Below are 7,465 nucleotides of genomic sequence, written 5' to 3' on the forward strand. Positions count from 1 at the left end.
CAAAGGATTGAAACTAATCAAGGGGAGAAGCAACCTTAGAACTAAGCAGAAATGTCCTAAGAGTGAGAATGATTAACCAGTGGAACAGCTTGTCTTCAGAAGTTGTGGGTGCTTCATCACTGGAGGCTTTTAAAAATAGACTGGGCAGCTCCTGGTATAGACTCTCCTGCTTGAGCAGGGGGGTTGGACTAGAAGACCTCCGAGGTCCCTTCCAACTTGTTCAGATTGTTCAGATTGAATGAAGAAGACTGATCCTATCAACTTGGTGTTTTTCCCCCCACTGTATACCTGTTCCTGTTAATACAGGTTGTCTTCAACTTACAACAGTTCATTTATGTTCAAAGTTACAATGGTACTGAAAAGGTGACTTTTGACCATTTTTCCCAGTCATGACCTTTGCAGCACTCCTGATGATCATGTGATCAAAGTCTAATTGCTTGGCATCGTATTTATGACCATTGCTGTGTCCCAAGGTCATGTGAACCACCTTTTGCAACCTTCTGACAAGCGAAGTCAATGGGGAAGCCAGATTCACAATGACTTATCAAGTGCAGTGATTCACTTAACAACTGTGGCAAGAAAGGTCATAAAATGGGGCAAAACTCACTTCACAAATGTCTCAGTTAACAACAGAAATTTGAGGCTCAATTGTAGCCTTCAGTTGAGGACTACCAGTATGTAAAATCAATAGAATACAAGAAAATCTAGCTCATAAATCTCCTGTGCCACATCCCTATTTCTCATAATTTGGATGTCAACAAAGATTTTGTTTCCAAATGATGTGCCTGGAATCCAAGTTTCCTTTGGGGAATAGAGAGAAGTCCCCTTCCCATCTTTAGTTTCATGTTTATGAGTCTTCTGCAGTCATAGATGGATTCAGATTGTTGACAAGTAACTTCATCCATAAAACTTGAATCAGATGGGAATGGTAGCTCTCTCTCCCCCCCCCCAGTTTTATCCCAGATGGCAATTTGCAATGAAGGCGCTGACATCTTTTGCAGTTTAAACTCTGTAGCTGGTATGCGGAGTCCATATGTGCTTCTTTCAGATACAACAAGAAACTCACTACCTATCACTAGCATTCTCAAAGAGTTGATAGCTCTTGGCCTGATTTCAAGAAAGAGAAACACAAATGGATCTATTTCAGTTTGTTCTCATACAGTAATAAACCTAGCAAAGGGGGAGAACAGCCTGAAGTCTTGAGTTATTCGGCCCATCTTCAGGAACAGCAGCTACCTAATCACATGTTGAGAGTCAGGTGGCATACAACTTTCATATGTTCTTATTTTTATTACACAGAAGCAAATCTCAGTTATGAAATATGACGTTTTCCCGAGGTAAACGGGTTTGGGATTGCACCCTTGCAATTCAGTCCAGCGCATGTTAACCAAAAAGTAAGGGCCATGAAATTAAATGTTTTCTTCTCAGAAGAAAGATGCAAGATTTCTTAAATTGGTGAGCTGCATTATTCTGATAGAGGATTTGAGTGCCTTCCCTAGCAGTATGGGGAATTTACAGAGAACAGGAATTACCTTATCACAGGATGAATACTGATGTGTGAGCTCTTAATAAAGCTATTGTATGCTCTCTGGAATCCAGACAATGAGACTTATTACCATTATTTATGGATGTATAGAATTGTAGCTTAAATCTGATCAAATAGACCTGCACTGATCAATTATTCCTTTTAAACAAATCAGAACTTTTAATAAAATAATGTCCTCTTTTGTTGTAGGATCAAAATCACAATGACAGCAAAGTAACTGTTTATATAACCAATATCAATGATACAAAAACTAACAGATTTAATATCCCAGTGACAGGATTTCAAATGCTTAGAGATCAGATTTTGCTTGTTTTTCCTTTAGTCTTATACTTTTGGGGAAAACTGCCCTCTAGCCATCTTCCCAACATATATCTCACCATTATGTAAAAGGAAGCACCCTATGGATATGCCACTCAGATGCAGATTAACAGCCTTTATATAAAATTTAACCTCCTGCTTCAATCCTAAACATGTTGTTCAAAAACCTCATTGTATTCTATGCAATCCATAAGCAACTTGATTTAGAAATATCTCATTCACTTAGTGGAATCTGCTTCCACGTAAACGTGTAAGAGAATGTGGTGGTTATTGCATATCTATTAATCACTGTATTATTTAAATATGAGATTCAAGCAGAACAAGATTCAGTTAAAATGAAGTGAGACTTGACACTGTAAGGCAAAAGATTCAAACTCATTCCAGGTTCAACTTGTGTGTGTGTGTGTTTTTAAATGAGCATAGGTAATACAGGTAGTTCTTGATTTACAATCATAATAGAACCTTCCCATTATGGTTATAACATTTGACAGTTGTAAAGCAGATTATCATATGACAGACCCAATCTTATCACCTTTTTTTTTGCAGCAGCAGCAGCAGTCGTAAACACCGGGTTTGTTGAAAATATACAGTAAATTGTGGTCATGTGACCATGGAACACTTCAATCAACCGTAAATGAGGGCTGGTTGCCAAGCATCCAAAATGTAGTGACATGACCATTGGGGTGGGGTTGCACCTTCACAATTTCAGAACTGGGTTATAATTACCTTTTGGGAAGGGGTCTGTTGTAACTTCAACTGACCACTGAGTGACCGGTGATAAGTTGAAAGCTACCTATAATGGAGACTTGTCAAGATATTTGAAACTGCTTCTTTTTTGCAGACTTGGATGGAGAATACCAGGAAGGATACACTGTTTAGAGGTCACCAATCCTGCCACTCAAAGACTTCATCACAATAATATTGTGGCGCAGTGGTTAGAATGCAGCGCTGCAGGTTACTTCTGCTGACTGCCCACTGCCAGCAGTTTGATCCTGACCAGTTCAAGGTTGACTCAGCCTTCCATCCTTCCAAGGTCAGTAAAATGAGGACCCAGATTGTTGGGGGCAATATGCTGACTCTGTAAACCGCTTAGAGAGGGCTGTAAAGCACTGTGAAGCAGTATATAAGTCTAAGTGCTATTGCTATTTGTATTTTGACATTTGCTTAATGACTCCTGCAAACAAGGTCACAAAATTTTATAATTATCATGATTTATGATGGACAAGCTCCATTATGGTCATAAGTTGAGGGCCACTTGTACAACACTTACTCTTTTGTTTCCCCATAAATTTGTTAATTGAAAAAAGTACAGCCAGACTCCACCTGGGTTTTTTTTGCCAGCATAGACTAATACAACTTTTCTCCTATAATGTGTATTAAATCAACTGAAAGATTTAATTTTAAAAAGCCCTGTTTGAATGAAGGATTGATTTTCCTTTAAATCAAAGCATTACAAGGTTATGATTACACAAATTTAGTTTTCTTGCAATTCAATTTCATATCTGATTCAAATATATTCTGATGCTATCTCAACATTTTAAATAATAATAATATGATGATGATGATGATGGAAGGGACCTTGGAGGTCATCTAGTCCAACCCCCTGCTCAGGCAGGAAACCCTATACCATTTCAAACAAATGGCTGTCCAGTCTCTTCTTAAAATCTTCCAGTGTTGGAGCTTTCACCACTTCTGGAGGCAGGTTGTTCCGCTGGTTAATTGTTCTAACGGTCAGCAAGTTTCTTCTTAGTTCTAGGTTGCTTTTCTCCTTGATTAGTTTCCATTCGTTGCTTTTTGTCCTGCCTTCAGGCGCTTTTGAGAAAAGCTTGTCTCCCTCTTCTTTAAAGAGGAAGAAAGCACCAAGGGTTAAATGACAGAAATGCAGGTGAGCAGATCTTTGTAGAGATGTTCTAGAATAGATCCTATGCATTTTGGTACTGAGAGTCTATGGAGATTCTTGACCATCCAGGTCATGGTGGTCCCAAAGGTGCTTTTCCAAAAGGCAACTGGGATTTCTTGAGGTTTTTTTTCCTTTGAAAACACTTCGCTTCTCATCCACGAGGCTTCGTCAGCTTGGTACTGAGACTCCAACTTCTTTTTTCACTTTACACTAAGGCAGCATTCTGATGTAACTCATATTTTACAACTGTTTAAGTAAGATAATAACTGCTTTCAACTAAATCACATAAGCTAAGTTATAATTATATATTGCGTTAAAAATATTTTAAAAATTGCCTTCGCTAGAAACTTAAACACACATCATTAGCGTTGACATAATTTCACCTCAAATGATAATATTAAATCCAATTTTAAAAATCATCAAGTGATTAATGAATTAAAAAGTAATATATTAATGGTATTAGGGACTCACTGACAGTGACATAGTACTTTTAATTTGCAAACCTATACAAATTAACCTGAGAGTATTTACGACTGAACTCAATGAGTCTTAAGAACAGATGTCATCAGGATTGCTTTGTTAGTTACACATTCTTGGCCAGAACTTCAGTGCCTGAAGAAAAAGAATCCTTCCTTCCTTCCTTCCTTCCTTCCTTCCTTCCTTCCTTCCTTCCTTCCTTCCTTCCTTCCTTCCTCTTTTAAATGAAGGTATTGAGCATTTATAAATTGTACTAAGAATGCAAAACAATTTTTGGAAAAACACCCAATGACACAACTAAAGACTTTGAATCCTATGAAAATAATCCTTGACGCATGACCGCAATTGAGTCCACAATTTTTGTTATTAAGCATGACAGTTGTTAAGTGAGTATTGCCTCATTTTACAATCTTTCCTGCCACAGTTGTTAAGTGAATCACCGCAGTTGTTCAGTTAGTAACATGATCGTTAAATGAATGTAGTTTTCCCATTGACTTTGCTTGTCAGAAGGTCCCAGGTGATCACATGACCCCAGGACACTGCAACCATCATAGATATGGGTCAGTTGCTGAGCGTCTCAATTTGGATAACGTGACCATGAGGATGTTGCAATGGTCATAAGTGTGAAAAAACGGTCATAAGTCACTTTTTTCAGTGCCATTGTAACTTTGATCGGTCACTAAACATTGTAAGTTGAGGGCTCCCTTCATATAGAATTTTAAAAGAAAGAATGCAAACATGATTTCTTCATACACCTATTTTCAACAGCTATGCTCCATAAACAATGTGTCTCCTCAATGCTTGCTAGTTATTCATACATCAATAAATCTGTAGCCAGCTTGGTGTAGTGGTTAAGGTGCTGGATCAGGAACTTATGAGTTCAACCTCCTGGGTCATGGAGGCAGGTGGGTGACATTGGGCCAGTCCCTCTTTCTCAGCCCAACCCCACCTCCCAGGGTTATTGTTGTGGGGAATAGCATTGCATGTGCTACCTTGAATTGTACAAATGAAGGTGGAATATGGACCAAATAAATAAATACTCTGTAGAATCTATGAATAGGACCAACAGTATTCAGAACAAAGTGGTTCATCTCTATTATTGACCAAGCAGCTGTGATGTAGAAGCAGGGAGGTTCAAGGCCCATGTTTAGCTTCAAAATGTTTGAAGAATCCCTTCCAAAAACATTGCTAAAATGTAATTATTTTATGCAATGGAAAGAAGTTATTACATACACAGGAAACAGCTTTTGAGCTGAATTTTAAAGCCCAGATCTGGTCTTGGGTGGTAAAATTCAATACCTCAGCTTTATTAAGGGCTGCAAAATTCTAAGTGACCATTAGATGGCAGCAAGAGAGAGGGAAGAAATTCCAATACTTTGCTGCCATCTAATGTTTTGTACTGTATAAGAACACCTTGAAAAAGTTTCAAAACTGCAAATGCAGGTGTAACTCCTTTATCTGGTTTTATTTTACAGGCTTTGACACAAGCTTGAAAACAAATCTTTCCCTGTAGGCGTCTCACATGGAAAAATATCAGGCTGATTTGCAGCAAGAGAGCTTGAAGTCTTTTTTCCAAATCATTGTTGTGGTGTGTGTTGCCATAATGAAAAGCAAAAGTGATACACAAGCAAGTTACTAGCTGGAAATTGGGAGCTACATCAAGAATGGCACTTGAATTCTTTTCTAAAGCCATCAGGTCAGGAGTCAATGTTTGTAAGGAGAACATCTGGAAAATTCCTTTTTTCTGGCATACTTCTTCATTCATATAGTCTCTAGAAATTCAATTTATTGTTTTTATTATGTACAGAAGGGGTGAAATTTATCACCACTGAGTTTTGTATGGGTCTCTTGTCCGTAATGTGTGGCTGATTTTAATGCCACACATTTACATTCTGCTCCTATTTTCAAAATTTATCATTAAAAGTGAAATGACAAAGTTCAACAGGAATGCACCTGAATTAATATTCTGGCCTAACAGCTGCAGTTACACATTAGTTAAGTTAACTCAGGTGTTATGCCTGCTGCAAGGATTTTAAGGAGTGTTTATACTTTTTCACTTACTGTAGCTCCACAGCTATGATAAACAGTTACAAATTCTTAAACTCTGTTGCACTAATGTGTCTTCCATGTTAGTGATTCATTTCAATGCAGCAAAGGAGTTTTTGTGAGTGTGTGGAAACATTTTAACATCACCTGCTGAACTTGCTTGTTCCAGCCAACAAATGTTGACATTTCCTTTTTTCTCTTCAGCTTTAGATTTCAAATTATTATTTTTATACATCTGATTGTGCTTGGTTTGGGTCAGGATTCTTAAATCCTGACATTCTGAAATGAATATAATAACTATGGGTTGTCTGCAAAAATCAGTTGGACAGCTATAATTCTTGCCTTTATCATCTGTGAATATTGCAACATTTTTCTTTAACGCCCTATAAATAAAGCTATTGTTAGGAAATTCATTATGGTAAAATAAACATAAAAAACTGTAATTTTTTTAAATCACAAATAAAAGCAATCATAAACTTTTCATATAGGTATGTGAATCTATCTATCTATCTATCTATCTATCTATCTATCTATCTATCTATCTATCTATCTATCATCTATCCATCCATCCATCCATCCACACACACACACACACACACACACACACACACACACACACACATACATATTTGGTATGTATCTGTATTTGTGTGAGTTTGTATGTGTATGTTTATGGGTAGGTAGATAAATCAATTCAACTCACTGCAATACTTACAGAAAACCACAAGATGTCTCTTGTAACTTGCAGATGAACATGAGAAACACAAAGCCTGTCAGCAACAACAACCTGCAGAGCACTTTGTACCCATTCAGTGTGCAAAGAGGATACTTTTCCTGCTTGAAATAAAGATGTTTTCAGCACTGCTATTTCTAGGTGAGATAATCACAGATTTGGATAAAAGAACAAAAAGAACACTTGCCTACAGGCCCACATTCTTCAGGCATAAGAATATCATGGTATAACAGTGCCATCTGTATAGATCTTGGCAAGAATAGTCTCTGGGATGGGAAGTTTTTGAAGCTGAAGAAATAGGATCTATGGTAGGTAAGAAATAGTCTTAGGTAAAGGCTTTAGGTGAAGGTGCAGGTGGGACAAACTTTCTCTCTCTGTAGGACAAAAAATTATGACTCTACATTTACAAACCATTATCAGTCTTCCACCAAAGTTCCTTGTGAGT

General features: G+C 37.5%; 1 long non-coding RNA gene across 2 annotated transcripts; it reads left to right on the top strand.

Annotated features, from left to right (window-relative positions):
• Nucleotides 1-2,131: 2,131 nt before the first annotated feature.
• On the top strand, nucleotides 2,132-6,770 carry LOC308660814. 2 transcript variants are annotated; one of them, XR_014024820.1, is made up of 3 exons: nucleotides 2,132-2,494; nucleotides 2,706-2,897; nucleotides 5,717-6,770. It is a non-coding gene; the product is annotated as an uncharacterized lncRNA (long non-coding RNA). The 2 variants fall into 2 exon arrangements; XR_014024819.1 differs by having other exon boundaries at nucleotides 2,132-2,897.
• The last annotated feature ends 695 nt before the right edge of the window (nucleotides 6,771-7,465 follow it).

This window comes from Vipera berus (assembly GCF_964194415.1).
Source record: "Vipera berus genome assembly, chromosome: 1".
Taxonomy (NCBI): domain Eukaryota; kingdom Metazoa; phylum Chordata; class Lepidosauria; order Squamata; family Viperidae; genus Vipera; species Vipera berus.